The 15,647-nt window shown below is 45.3% G+C and overlaps 1 protein-coding gene across 1 annotated transcript in view; it reads left to right on the forward strand.

Moving 5' to 3' along the window:
* The window catches only part of NRN1L (neuritin 1 like), a 132,122-nt gene that overhangs the window by 77,068 nt on the left and 39,407 nt on the right, over positions 1 to 15,647 (forward strand). The window lies entirely within an intron of this gene.

Below are 15,647 nucleotides of genomic sequence, written 5' to 3' on the forward strand. Positions count from 1 at the left end.
GCTGGGGATACTGTTCAGGCACACTACACTATGAATGCTGTGTGTTTTTTTGCTTTTCATGTACCCCCTCCTAAGTTGGTTTAACCCGTGCAGTACCTGGATCATTTGATGGTGTGTAAGCAAATCACTTATAGATTTGCAGTGGTAAGCTTACACCCTCCTATTTGGGTGACTTATCCACATTTCATGGTGCATTTATAAATAATTGTTGTTTGGTATTAGGTGCATATATACCATTTAGCGACCACCCACCTCACCATCACTCATTCAGGACATCAATTTTGAACAGAGTTTGCCTGTTCATAGCGCTGTTTTTATCACTCTGAACATCTGTTCACGTTTATTTGATAAGTTTTAGTGAAAAGAGACATATTGAGCAAAAAAGAATCGTTTTTTTTTGCTACCGGAAACATGTAGAATTCCGGTGATATATACAATTCCAAAAGTACATAAAGACAAGGAAAACCCACCGGGAAGACCCATTGTTAACAGGATCGATTCCCTTACGGCGAGAATGGGGCAATACCTTGATTATTTTTTGCAACCAGCAATTCAGCAGACCAAAGCTTATCTAAGAGATACTAAACATGTCCTGCAACTATTGGAAGAGGTCCCTGTTTTAGAGGGTCAGACATGGATTGCGACGGCAGATGTATCTTCCTTATACACTATAGTGAAACATCATCAAGCCTGTAGTGCCACAAAATGGCTTCTAAGGAACTACACTATGCTTATCTGTAAACAATGCAAGTTTCTCATCAAGTGCCTAGAATTTTGCCTTAAATCAAATTATTTTTGGTATAACCAAACATATTTTAATCAGAGCACAGGAATTGCTATGGGCGCTAAATTTGCGCCCTCAGTCGCCAATGCCTTTATGGCTCAGTGGGAAGAAAATGTGATCTATTCCGATACCCCAACTGAATTAGTCTTTTACAAAAGGTATAAAGACGACGTGCTCATGGTTTGGAAGGGTACTAAAGAAACATTTGAGACATTTTGCACAGATTTGAACACTAATGATAACAACATTACATTAGTGTTCAACATTAGTGACAAATCTGTCAACTTTTTGGATTTGGACATCACCATAGTACAAAATAAGCTGGTCACTAAAACACACTTCAAAAGTGTTGACACGAATAGTTATTTATCACTAAATAGCTGTCATTATAAATCATGGTTGCTAAATATTCCCAAAGGACAGCTAGTCCGGATTAAACGGAATTGCATGAACAATACGAATTTCCTATCACAAGCTGAGTTTATAGGAGACAAGGTAATGTGAAAAAACAGCGGGATATGATGGCTCCTGCCATCATTTTGGACTATAACATTCAACATAAAGATGTGGAAAAATTGATTAAAAAACATTGGCATGTTTTGAAAGGAGACAGACACCTGAAACAAATTTTGCCAGAAAAACCTAACATCGTATATAAAAGAGCTCCTACGATCAGAGATCTTATAGTGAAAAACGTAGTTGACCCCCCACCAAGGAGTGGCTACACGTTCTTCAACACAAAGGGTTTTGTCCCATGCAAGTACTGTTATGCCTGCAAACATTCTAAAGGTCCCAATTTGTGGTTACTCATACCAATGAGTGCCATCAAATTAGGGACTTTATAAGTTGTCACACGGAAGGTGTGGTGTATGTGCTACAATGTACTTGCAAATTGCAGTACGTAGGAAGAACTAAGCGAGCATTAATGGTTCGGATAAAGGAACATATTGTGAATATAGAAAAGGGCTTTCCCAAGCACAGTGTCAGTAGACATTTTGCGGAAAAACATAACAAGGACCCCAAACAACTATCTTTCTGGGGTATAGATAAATGTAACAAACCTTGGAGAGGGGCCCATCTGGTTAGGACTATTAGCCAGAAGGAATCTCAGTGGATTCACTCTCTAAATACATTAGTACCCAACGGGTTAAATGTTGAGTTCGATTTAAATAGCTTTTTAAGTAATTTTTTGTCATCATTAACAGTTTTTGCATGTTTTAGGCATGTGTTGATTCAATATGTTCAATGTAGTAGACTGGTTCTTTATCATATAACATCATGATGTAAGTGGAAGGGGTACTCTGCATTCCGGTCTAGTCGATTTACCTACATTGTAGCGTTTTAAGTCGAGTTTCATATTTTGGTGCAATTTGCCCATTGGCATCATTCAATATGTAACCTTTTAACTAATTTTTTTAATTTTTTATTCCTTGAGGGGTTCACCATAGACACCATCATTAATTCTGTCTGCCTATGGATTATGGTGATGATGCTCAATAGTAGATCTATGAGCCATGTCTGGTATATCTTGCCAGTTGATTATTTCTTTGGCAAGTTTTTAACAGTTTTTATTAACTTTTATGTATTTATATAGACAGTTTTATCCTAGTAGAAATAAAATTGAGGTCCTTTACACTCATTATGAGTGCACTATATTTGTTGTCCCTGCAGTCCTTGTTTCAATTTTTGGACTGGTTTTCCATCTTTTGCCTTTTCCAAAATGGCCGCGGTGCTTTTCTCTATACTTTTTTGATATTCAAAATGGCCGCAGGTCAATTTCCGCTTTTCACCTATATAAGGAAGTATCGTTTAGCCAATCAGTAACCTCTGATGAAGTCACGTGACGTGACGCAACGCGTAAGGTTCCAGACGTGACCGGAAGTGACGTGTTACCCCGACCGTCCAACTAGAAGTGCCTGTGTTTGGCATTTTTAACCGTTTTTCTTGTAAGCAAGTTTTTAGCTTCATTAAACCAATTGAGTTTTACATGTTTCACGATGAGAGTTTGCATTTCTTTACTCCACCTATGATCCACTCATGGTTGTCGTGGTGAGCTGATCTTATCGTGCTGTGGACCGGGAATGCTTCCATCTACTGAGGACGCACCAAATTCCATTCCAGTGGCCTAAGGAATTCGTTCAGGCGCATTTTCTGCTGTTTGGAGGTAAGCGCTCTGTGAGCTCAAAACCTGTGAAGATCCTTCCAGATTGCTGCATTATCATCCATTGGCAGGAGTTTCTGAATCAGTTGTTACACATTTTTTTGCACCCACTTAATTTTGGACTTTTATTCTTATTTTGATTTTCATTTTTCACTGTAAGGACTTTTTTTCACTGTTTGTTTCTCGTGGTTGTATGTGATTGTATATCACATATATGACCTCACATTATAGATTGTGACCACTGCAGTATTGCTACACTGTTTTCTTTCATTATTTCAGTTTTCGCTCATCACTTGAAGTTTCATAACAATTATACGTGTAGGTTTAAGACACTACAAAGTATCGTGATGCAAAAAAAGTGAGTGTCTATGAAACAGCAAATCCCCAGGTGGGATGAGAACTCAATCTCCAATCAAAAACTCACAAAAAATGCAAACTATAAATGAACATAGTGCATGTGCAAAGCATAATAGACAGTCAGTAATTGATCCACTGGAATATATAGCTGGTATTGATCGTGACGTCATGCAGATACTGTCACCACTGTATACTTGTGAAGCCACCACCAGAAAGGAGAAGATGGGTACTCTTACCATGAGGTGTGGACTCAGGGGCGGAATGACAACTCATGGGGCCCCCGGGCAATAGGATATTATGGGGCCCCCAGGCAATAGGAGATTATGGGACCTCCAGGCAATAGGAGATTATGGGGCCCCCAGGCAATAGGAGATTATGGGGCCCCCAGGCAATAGGAGATTATGGGGCCCCCATGCAATAGGAGATTATGGGGCCACACAGTATACACACACATACAGTATACATACGCAGTATACACATACACACACAGTATATACACACACTGAAAAGGTATTGGAGAGGCGGGGCAGCTACAATCTTGGGATTTTTAGACCAAAAGGATGTCGGTAAGGGACTGATGTAAAAAAAAACACAGATTTTTATATACTGTCCCTGGTTCTACTGAGGCTGGCAACCCTGATGGGGCCCCCTAGTGGCATGGGGCCCTCGGGCAGTCCCCGAGAGCCTGAATGTTCAGTCCGCCCCTGTGTGGACTCTCCCACAGCAGTGGTGAGTCTGAACAGCGTGAGAGTAATGCCTACTTCTTCAGACAAACCTTCCAAAGGATCATGGTGGTGATCCAGCCGGTGCTCAATGACACAAGTAATTCCGTAGTGGACAAAGTAAAAAATTTATTTGGTGGCCCCCCACTGTGTCAGGACAAGACTTTAGAATCTTCCTCCTTTCCTCTTCTCCATGACAGAGAGTGGGATTCTGTAGTCCTCAGAGAAAATTGTCTGGACTTTTTCCAGGCGGATTTGTAGAGCCTGGTACGCCGCTCTCTCTCTCTCCTTTGCTTCTCAGCTATTCACCCCCCACCGCTGCTCACTGCCTCTAATACATGTTTATCTAACAATGAATCTTTGAGCCCTTTTTTTTGGGGGGGGGGGGGTTTAAAGCCTAACTCCAAGTTTCGTTTCACTTTAAATATTTATTTGGGTCAGGCTGGCCCAAACAAACTATTATCATTAAAAAATAAGTAAAAGTCAGGACTAGAGAAATAATAGTGGCAGCTGGCATAACCTCAGAAGGGGTCTATGGAAGGGGTGTCCGGATTTGAAAAATTGGTGCTCCCCGGCCGTAGGTCCCCCGGACAACAAACTTTGCACACTTGTAGAGGAAGAGTGGCGCTATATGTGTGCCAAGTTTGGGTCCAGGTCCCCAAAGTCCGAGAGATCAGGTGCAAAAAGGTGCAGAGGTAGGCATTTTCAGCACAAATTTTGTTTCTGAAAAACTTGAGTATATACGGTAATCTTCTTAGTATGCAAAGTAATGAAGTTAAATATGTGTAAGTTATGATGGTGTCTTGTTCTATGAATTTCACCACCAAAAGGGTATATAGCAGACCAACACCACTATGCACTTACCGGATGTAATTTGACACTGCGCACATCAACAAATAGCAGCAGGGATGCTAAGAGGTTAATTCCAGTGGAGAGACTTGTAACACCCAAAGTGTCTGCCACACCTACAACTATTTTCTCACCAGAGATACTTTAACCTTGCATCATGCATGGCCATTTCAAAAGTGTATAAGGCCCTCCAGTATTCACCACCAGAAAGATTATCTGGACCATCCGTATCCAATACCCTGTTTCCCCGAAAATAAAACCTACCCCTAAAATAAGACCTAGCGTAATTTTCCAGGAGGACTGCAATATAAGCCCTACCCTGAAAATAACCCCTAGTTTAAAATGCTTGTAAAATCCTATAACCCACTCTATTACAGTAGTACACAATGGGCCTGATTTACTATGCTATGTGCGCTGCGCTGGTTCATGCGTTAATTAGTACTCCGGGTGGAGGCTTAATTGGGCGCATGAACCAGCGTAGCAGCCGGCGCATTGAAACTAATATGTAAAGCCGCGCCGAACTCCCTATAGAAGTCTATGGGAGAAATCAAAAGTGTTCATTTTAAAGGCTAATCTGCAAGTTTTGTCCTAAAAAGTGTTTGGGGACCTCAGTCCTGTCCCAGGGAACATGTATCAATGCTTTTTTTATTTTTTAAAACGGCCGTTTTTTCGGGAGCAGTGAAATTAATAATTCTTAAAGTGAAACAATAAAAGTGAAATATTCCTTTAAATTTCGTACCTAGGGGGGGTGTAATGTCAGCATGTGAAATAGCGCATTTTTCCCGCACTTAGAACTCCCCCTGCACAAAGTGACATTCAGAAGGAAAAAAGTCATTTAAAAATTCACACGCGGCTATAATGAATTGTCGGCTCTGACAATTCTAAAGGGATTCATTCATAAAACAAACAAAAAAATGTGTAGGGGTTCCCCCAAATTAAATTACCAGGCCCTTCAGGTCTGGAATGGATATTAAGGGGAACCCCGCCATAAAAACCAAAAAAAAAAAAGACGTGCGGTTCCCGGCAAATATCCATTCCAGGCCCTTCAGGTCTGGTGTGGATTTTAAGGGGAACTCCACCCCAAATTGAAAAAAAAATGGCGTGGAGTCCCCCTAAAAATCCACACCAGACCCTTATCCGAGCACGTTGACCTGGCCGGCCGCAGAAAAGAGGGGGGGACAGAGTGCGGCCCCCCCCCCTCTCCTGAACCGCACCAGGCCACATGCCCTCAACATGGGGAGGATGTCCCCATGTTGATGGGGACAAGGGTCTCATCCCCACAACCCTTGCCCGGTGGTTGTGGGGGTATGCGGGCGGGAGGCTTATCAGAATCTGGAAGACCCCTTTAACAAAGGGGACCCCCAGATCCTGGCCCCCCCCTATTTGAAATGGTAATGGGGTACATTGTACCTCTACCATTTCACCCCCAAAAAAATGTCAAAGTGTTAAAAATTACAGTAGCCGGTTTTTGACAAATCTTTTAATAAAATCTTCTTTTCTTCTTTCCTTCGGGTTTCTTCCGCTGCTTCTTTCTTCTCGTCCACATCTTGCCCGACGTCTTCTTCTATCTTCTCCGTCCGTCCTTCAGCCTTCTGGTCACGCATCTTGCCCGTTGTCTTGTCCTGTCTTCTTCTCCGTCCTTCCGCCAGCCTCCTCGCATCTTGTGTCTTCTCCGGTCTTCTTTTCGGTCCGCCGGCCTTCTCGTCCCCGGACCCAGCGTTTGAATTTGAATTGGGCCGTCGTGTTCCCGCTCCTGGGACCCGCCCCCCTCTGACGCCACAAGTAAACTCCTTAGAAGGTCATGTGCGTCAGAGGGGGGCGGGGTCACATGAGTGTGACACGGCGGGAACTTCTTCTCCGGGCGGCGCGATTGAAATTGAATTCCCCCGCTGTGTGACGCTCTGCGACCCCGCCCCCCTCTGACGCACATGACCTTCTAAGGAGTTTACTTGTGGCGTCAGAGGGGGGCGGGTCCCAGGAGCGGGAACACGGCGGCCCAATTCAAATTCAAACGCTGGGTCCGGGGACGAGAAGGCCGGCGGACCGAGAAGAAGACCGGAGAAGACACAAGATGCGAGGAGGCTGTTGGAAGGACGGAGAAGAAGACAGGACAAGACAACGGGCAAGATGCGTGACCAGAAGGCTGAAGGACGGACGGAGAAGATAGAAGAAGACGTCGGGCAAGATGTGGACGAGAAGAAAGAAGCAGCGGAAGAAACCCGAAGGAAAGAAGAAAAGAAGATTTTATTAAAAGATTTGTCAAAAACCGGCTACTGTAATTTTTAACACTTTGACATTTTTTTGGGGGTGAAATGGTAGAGGTACAATGTACCCCATTACCATTTCACATAGGGGGGGGCCAGGATCTGGGGGTCCCCTTTGTTAAAGGGGTCTTCCAGATTCTGATAAGCCCCCCGCCCGCATACCCCCACAACCACCGGGCAAGGGTTGTGGGGATGAGACCCTTGTCCCCATCAACATGGGGACATCCTCCCCATGTTGAGGGCATGTGGCCTGGTGCGGTTCAGGAGAGGGGGGGGCGCACTCTGTCCCCCCCTCTTTTCTGCGGCCGGCCAGGTCAACGTGCTCGGATAAGGGTCTGGTGTGGATTTTTAGGGGGACTCCACGCCATTTTTTTTTTCAATTTGGGGTGGAGTTCCCCTTAAAATCCACACCAGACCTGAAGGGTCTGGTATGGATATTTGGGGGGACCCCACGCCATTTTTTGGGGGTTTTTTTACGGCGGGGTTCCCCTTAATATCCATTCCAGACCTGAAGGGCCTGGTAATTTAATTTGGAGGGACCCCCTTTTTTTTTTTTTTTTTTTTTTTAATGAGCAATGACTCTATTCTTTATAGCCATGAGTACTTTAACCACTTGCCCACCGGGTTAATTCTGGCACTTCTCTCCTTCATGTGAAAATCAAAAATTTTTTGCTAGAAAATTAATCAGAACCCCCAAACATTATATATTTTTTTTTAGCAGACATCCTAGGGAATAAAATGGCAGTCATTTCAATACTTTTTGTCACACCGTATTTGCGCAGCGGTCTTACAAGCGCACTTTTTTTGGATAAAAATCACTTTTTTGAATTAAAAAATAAGACAACAATACATTTTGCCCAATTTTTTTATATATTGTGAAAGATAATGTTACGCCGAGTAAAATGATACCCAACATGTCACGCTTAAAAATTGCGCCCGCTCGTGGCATGGCGTCAAACTTTTACCCTTTAAAAATCTCGATAGGCGACGTTTAAAAAATTCTACAGGTTGCATTTTTTGAGTTGCAGAGTAGGTCTAGGGCTAGAATTATTGCTCTCACTCTAACGATCGCGGCGATACCTCACTTGTGTGGTTTGAATACCGTTTTCATATGCGGGCGCTACTCGCGTATGCGTTTGCTTCTGTGCGCGAGCTCGTCGGGACGGGGCGCTTTCAAAAATTTTTTTTGGGTTTTCTTATTTATTTTTATTTAGTTTTATGATTTTTTACACTGAAATAAAAAAAAAAAAAAAAAAAAGATCAGTTTTCTTCCTATTACAAGGAATGTAAACATCCCTTGTAATAGGACTAGTGTGTGACAGGTCCTCTTTATGGAGAGAGGCGGGGTCAATAAGGCTGGAAAGCATGGTATTGAAAAAAAAAATAAAAGATCTCATGCTTTCAGCTGCAATCATGTTCGTTCACCACAGTGGTGTAGTGTATAGCACTTTGACCTAGCAGCAAAAGAGTCGTTGGTTCGAATCCCGCCCGTGACAGCATCTGCATGGAGTTTGCATGTTCTCCCTGTGCCTGCGTGGGTTTCCTCCCACAATATAAAAACACGCTGTAAATCGGTTCCGGTCTAAATAAGCCCTAATATGCAGTAGTATATTTAGGTTTGGTTCTGCCCTAGGCCTGACTACATATCTGCACCTCCTAATAGAAAAATGACCCACCCCTTCCTGTCAAGGTCACACCCTGTTTTTGTATAACCCTGCCCAGTAATTTTCAGGGGACCCACACACTAGTTCTGGGGGGGCACTGGATTCCCTTAACCACTTCCATACCAGGCACTTACGCACCTTCCCGCCCAAGCCAATTTTCAGCTTTCAACACTGTCGCACTTTGAATGGCAATTGCGCGGTCATACAACACTGTACCCAAACAAAATTGGCGTCCTTTTTTCCCCACAAATAGAGCTTTCTTTTGTTGTTATTTGATCACCTCTGCGTTTTTTTTTTTTGCGCAACAACTAAAAAAAGACTGCAAATTTTGAAACAAAAAAACGTTTTTATTTTTTTAGGTTAATTTTTTTGTAAATAAGTTTTTCTCTTTCAATTACGGGCACTGATATGGCGGCAATGATGGGCACCGATGAGATGGCACTGATGGACATCGATGAGGTAGTACTGACGGGCACAGATGAGGTGGCATTGATTGGCGGCGCTGCTATGCGGCACTGATGGGCACTCATAGGCGGCACTGATGGGCACTCATGGGCGGCACAGATGGGCGGCACTTATGGGTGGCACTGATGGATACTTATGGGTGGCACAGGTGGGCACTGATAGGTGGGCACTGTGCATGGATGGGCACTGTGGGGTGGCACTGATGGACACTGTGGGGTGGCACTGATTTTCCCAGTCAGTGCCCATTTGTGGGCACTGATTGGCATCTTTTTTCTTATTTTTTATTGCTTTTTGTTTTTTTGTTCTATATTTTTTTTGTTTTTGCACACCCTGGTGGTCCAGGGTGGGCATCCCTGGTGGTCCAGTGTGGTGATCCGAGGGGGGGCTGCGCTGATAAACAATCAGCGCGAACGCCCCCTGTCAGGAGAGCCGCCGATCGGCTCTCCTATACTCGCGTCTGTCAGATAGTTTTTCATAGTTTTTCTCTCACTTCCTGTTTGGCTATGGGGCAGGAAGTGAAGGCAAATCTCCCAAATTGGACACAGATAATACAAAATAAACTGACAGGGCCTATAACCCTCCCTCACTCTATCCAAAATTAAAGAAAATAAAACTTGTTGATTATAGTTCTTGTCAGGGGCGGACTGACCATTGAGTCACTCGGGCACTGCCCGAGGGCCCCATGCCACTAGGGGGCCCCATCCGGGTTGCCAGGCTCAGTAAAACCAGGGACAGTATGTAAAAATCTGTGTTTTTTTTAGATCTGTCCCTGATATGTCCGAAAATGACATGCTTTTAATGTGAATATCCCAAGATTTTAGCTGCCCGCCTCTGCACTACCTCCTGGCGTGGTGGTCATCTGTAAGCCAGAGGGGCCCCATAATCTTCTATTGCCCAGGGGCCCCATGAGTTGTCAGTCCGCCCCTGGTTCTAGTTTAAGCACAAATTTCATAGAGTTTTATTGAGAGCCCTAAGAAAATATAACCATGCCAATAGGCCAGGATAGAGCGTTGCTAATATGTAGGAATGTGTGCGTTAGAGCACCCCACCCAATGTTAACTAAAAAATTATTAATTTGCAAATAAGTATTATCTGCTCATTTTTTTGGGGATGTCTGCACACCTGATAGTGACAACATTTGTGAGGTGTCTTCACCCTTTCTAATTCATTCACTTCCTGTCACATAGCCAAACAGGAAGTGAGGGTAAAACCTTACTAATATCTTTTCTTGGGGACACAGAGATCAATCTAAATAGTTTCCCATTATGTAAATTGCACTCTAGCATTTTGCTGTGTACACCCCAAATTATTAGGGATCTTGGACTTTGGGGTCCATTGACTAAAGGCAAATCCACTTTGCACTACAAGTGCAAAGCAAGGAAGAAAGAAAACAAAACAACTTTGCTTCTACAGGATTGGATGTTAAAACCATCAGTGCTTCCTCTCTGATTTTCAGCAACTATGCTTGTACTGCAGAGTGGCTTTGCCTTTACTAAACCCCAAACTAAATAATCATTTGGGGCAGGGATCCTCAAACTACGGCCCTCCAGCTGTTTTAGAACTACACATCCCATGAGGCCTTGTAATGCACTGACATTCACAGACATGACTAGGCATGATGGGAATTGTAGTTCCTGAACAACTGGAGGGCCGTAGTTTGAAGACCCATGATTTGGGGTGTACACAGCAGTGCTGGAGTGCAATTTGCTTAATGGGGACACTAGTTAGATTGACCTGTGTCCCCAAGAAATGACACTGGTAGGGTTTTAACCTCACTTCCTGTTCAGCTGTGTGACAGGAAGTGAAGCCAATTTTAAGAAAAGGGACACAAAGCTCAACACAAAAATAAAAAAACACAAAGCAGGGGTTCTAACACTCACTTGGCTTCCCTCAAACACCCACAATTTGAATAGGATTGCCTTGCGCTAGATTTAAGCACAGTGCTGTAAATCAGCACGTCAAGCCTGTCCACCAATAGCAAACCCCCCCCACAGGCCATGTTTGCAGGTTTTCCTTCATCTTGCACATGTGCTTTAAAATACAGTCTGGACAGCAATTCTTGATAAGAGAAATCCCCAAAACATGTCCTGTCGGGGGTACTTGAGGGCTGAGGACCACTGCAGAATAAATAAAATACTTACCAGTTTTTGTCTTTAAAGTCATGGAGAATAAACATGGCAAACATTTCATGATTACACACCAGGAAAGAAGCTTAGACAAAAATCACACATAATTTGTTAGGCCCAAACCTAGTTCAGCTGCAGCTGTCAACATATGTAGCATGAAAAAGTAACAAAAGACAAACTTAACAATTTTAAAGTAATTTTTATTGGTCAACAAAACAAGGAAAGCAAAAAAAGACAAACAAACAAAAATACATTTCAAAATTCTAAATAACCATAGCTTCACACATTTTTCATAAAATAAGGCCACATAGACAAATACATCAAAGTGAACATCATTTAAAAATAAACCAAAACCATTGGCAAAATAAAACAAAACCCATGCAACAAACCACATTTGTGTTTAGCAACAGCATTTCTGCCAGCCTGCCCCTTCTGAGGGCAGCTGAGGACTGATCGATCCAAGCTTTTTATAACAGTGCTAGTAATGAAGCAATTGAAATCACATGAACAAATTGCAGTCTCTAGTTTGGGTGAGCTTGTAATTGGGCACACCTGCAATTAATCCAAACCACGCTCTATGAGCATCCAATGAGTGTTTTTCACCTTTTAAAAAGAAAGGATATTTTTTTTCTAAGTGTTTGAGCATGCTCAGTTCATCACACATGTAGGAACCAAGCTGCAATGGAATGAGAGCTTTTTTTTTTTTTTGTTTCCCCTGATCTGATGCTTTCCAGCCTGAAGGGGAGGTGTTAAAGACAGAAGTAAACACGCACATTTAATAATCTATTTGTGTGAAAAAAAAGGTTGCCAATTTTGTTTGGGAGCCACGTCGCACGACTGCGCAATTGTCAGTTAAAGCGACGCCGCGCCGAATCACAAAAACTTGCCCGGTCATTGACCAGAAATATGGTCCGGGCTCAAGTGGTTAAAAATTAACAAAACACAAAAGTGAGCCCAATTTTTGTGATAATGTGAAAGATGATGTTACACTGAGTAAATAGATACCTTACATGTCACGCTTTACTATTGGAAACACTCCTGCAATGGGGCCAAAATGAATTCCGTGAATATCCCCATAGGCGACCTTTTTCTTTTTTTTCCAGGTTACCAGTTTATAGTTACAAAGAAGGTCTAGTGGTAAAAGTATTGCTCTCGCTCTAACGCACGCGTCAATACCTCACATGTGTGGTTTGAACGATGTTTATATATGTGGGCGGGACTTGCGTAAGTCCCGCCCACATATGTAAAAATTATTTTTACTTTTTGCTATAATAAATATCCCCAAAAATATATATTCTAAAAACTAAAAAACCCCTCAGTTTAGGCCGATACGTATTCTACATCTTTTTGGTTCCAAAAAATCGCAAATAGCGTTTAGTGTTTGGTTTTTGCAAAAGTTATAGCGTCTACAAATTTTATTTTTTTGTTGTTTTAACTAGTTATTGGGGCGATCAGCGATTTTTATCGGTACTGCGACATTATGGCGGACACATCGAACACTTTTTTGGAACCATTGGCATTTTTCTAGCGATCAGTGCTGTAAAAAATGCATTGCTTACTCAAAAAATGCCACTGGCAGGGAAGGGGTTAACACTAGGTGCGAGGGAGGGGTTAAATATGTTCCCTGGGTGTGTTCTAACTGTAGGGGGGGGGGGACTGACATGTGTAAATGACAGATCGCTGTTCATGAAGGGGAACTCCAGACCCCCAAAAAAAAAATAAGGTGGGTTCCCTCCAGGTGCATACCAGGCTCTTAGGCTTGGTCTGGAACATAAGGGGTTAAACCCGCGCAAAAAAAATAGCGTGGGGTCCCCCCCAAGATCCAAACCAAGCCCTTATCCCAGGCACGCAGTCTGGTCAGACAGGAATGGGGGTGGGGACGAGCGAGCGCCCCCCTCCCTCCTGAGCCATACCAGACCACATGCCCTCAACATGGGGTAGTGTGTGCTGTGGGGGAGGGGGGCACTGCCCCCCCACCCCAAAGCACTCTTGCCCCCATGTCGATAGGGACAAGAGCCTCTTCCCGACAACCCTGGCCGTTGGTTGTCGGGGTATGCGGGCGGAGAGCTTATCAGAATCTGAGAGACCCCTTTAATAAAGGGGTCCCCAGATTCCGGCCCCCCACCCTATGTGAATGAGTATGGGGTACATCGTACCTCTACCCATTCACATGGGGGAAATGTAAAGTAAAAAAAACACACCACACAGAATAAAATATTTTATTAATCTGCTCCGGAGCCCCCCCTTTCTTCTTTAGCTCTCTTAGAAGGGGGGGTTTCTTCTCTCCCGATCTTCCACCGGGACCCTGGGCTTCGGTGATTTCTGCCGGGGGAGGGCGCCATCCCTCGGTCCTCTCCGGAGCCTTCCGCCGGATGCCCCCACCCCATTTAAGCTCTTTTTCATTAGGGAGGGGCATCCGGACTTCGGGGTCTTCTGCCGGGGGATGGCGCCTATCCCCCGGTCTTTCCGGTGCCTTCCGCCAGGGTTCCGGTCTTCCTGGTCTTCTGCCGGGGGTGCGCCAACTCCCCGGTCTTTTCTCTTCTGTCTTCTCTGCTCCCTCTTCTGCCTGGCTCCCCCGCGGAGCCAGGGCTTTCTTCCGTCTTCTTTCTTCTCTCTTCCTTCTTCTGCCTGTCTCCTCCGCGGAGCACAGGGCTTGTCTCCGCTGTCTTCTTCCTTCTCTTCCATTCGATGTTGACACGACGAGGTTCCGCGCTGACATGCCGTGTCAGCGGCGGGCATGGACTTATATAGGGTAATGCCACCATGTGACCTCAACCCATGTGACATCACATTCCCTGGGCATGATGGGAATGTGATGTCACATGGGTTGAGGTCACATGGTGGCATTGCCCTATATAAGTCCATGCCCACTGCTCAGACGGCATTCCAGCGCCGGACCTCGTCGTGTCAACATCGAATGGAAGAGAAGGAAGAAGACAGCGGAGACAAGCCCTGTGCTCCGCGGAGGAGACAGGCAGAAGAAGGAAGAGAGAAGAAAGAAGACGGAAGAAAGCCCTGGCTCCGCGGGGGAGCCAGGCAGAAGAGGGAGCAGAGAAGACAGAAGAGAAAAGACCGGGGAGTTGGCGCACCCCCGGCAGAAGACCAGGAAGACCGGAACCCTGGCAGAAGGCACCGGAAAGACCGGGGGATAGGCGCCATCCCCCGGCAGAAGACCCCGAATTCCGGATGCCCCTCCCTAATGAAAAAGAGCTTAAATGGGGTGGGGGCATCCGGCAGAAGGCTCCGGAGAGGACCGAGGGATGGCGCCCTCCCCCGGCAGAAATCACCGAAGCCCAGGGTCCCGGCGGAAGATCGGGAGAGAAGAAACCCCCCCTTCTAAGAGAGCTAAAGAAGAAAGGGGGGGCTCCGGAGCAGATTAATAAAATATTTTATTCTGTGTGGTGTGTTTTTTTTACTTTACATTTCCCCCATGTGAATGGGTAGAGGTACGATGTACCTCATACTCATTCACATAGGGTGGGGGGCCGGCATCTGGGGGCCCCCTTATTAAAGGGAGCTCGCAGATTCCGATTAGCCCCGCCCGCATACCCCGACAACCAATGGCAAGGGTTGTCGGGAAGAGGCTCTTGTCCCTATCGACATGGGGGCAAGAGTGCTGTGGGGTGGGGGGGCAGTGCCCCCCTCCCCCACAGCACACACTCCCCCATGTTGCGGGCATGCGGTCTGGTACGGCTCAGGAGGGGGGGGCCGCTCGCTCGTCCCCTCCCCCATTCCTGTCCGGGCCAGACTGCATGCTTGGGATGAGGGCTTGGTTTGGATCTGGGGGGGACCCCCGCGCCGAATCGGCGCGGGTTTAACCCCTCACGTTCCGGACCAAGCCTAAGAGCCTAATGTAGCCCTGAAGGGGGACCCGCGCCGATTTCAAGTTTGAAATTTGGCGCCGAGTTCCCCTTCAGGGCTGAAAACAGCTCGGAGATTCCCGTGCGCCGCGTCACGCAGCGCAATCACGGGTACTCCGCTTGGTATTTACCAAGATTTTCACGGCGTACTGACAAGGCGCACGGGAATCCCTGACTTTTCTCTCTGCGCATGCCCAGTATGCAAATGAACCTCCCGAGGTTCAGGCGCACTGTGCAAGCGTACGGGGATCTGTTTTCAAAAAACACTTTCCCTTTCAATTCGGCCCGCCAAACACTTCAAAACACATGTCACTTCACTTCCCCTGCATCCCCCCACCTCCCCCCTAATAAACTCCCGCCCAAACCCCCGCAATTTACAGTTTAATGTGCCGTGC

This window comes from Rana temporaria, chromosome 11, assembly GCF_905171775.1.
Source record: "Rana temporaria chromosome 11, aRanTem1.1, whole genome shotgun sequence".
Lineage (NCBI taxonomy): Eukaryota > Metazoa > Chordata > Amphibia > Anura > Ranidae > Rana > Rana temporaria.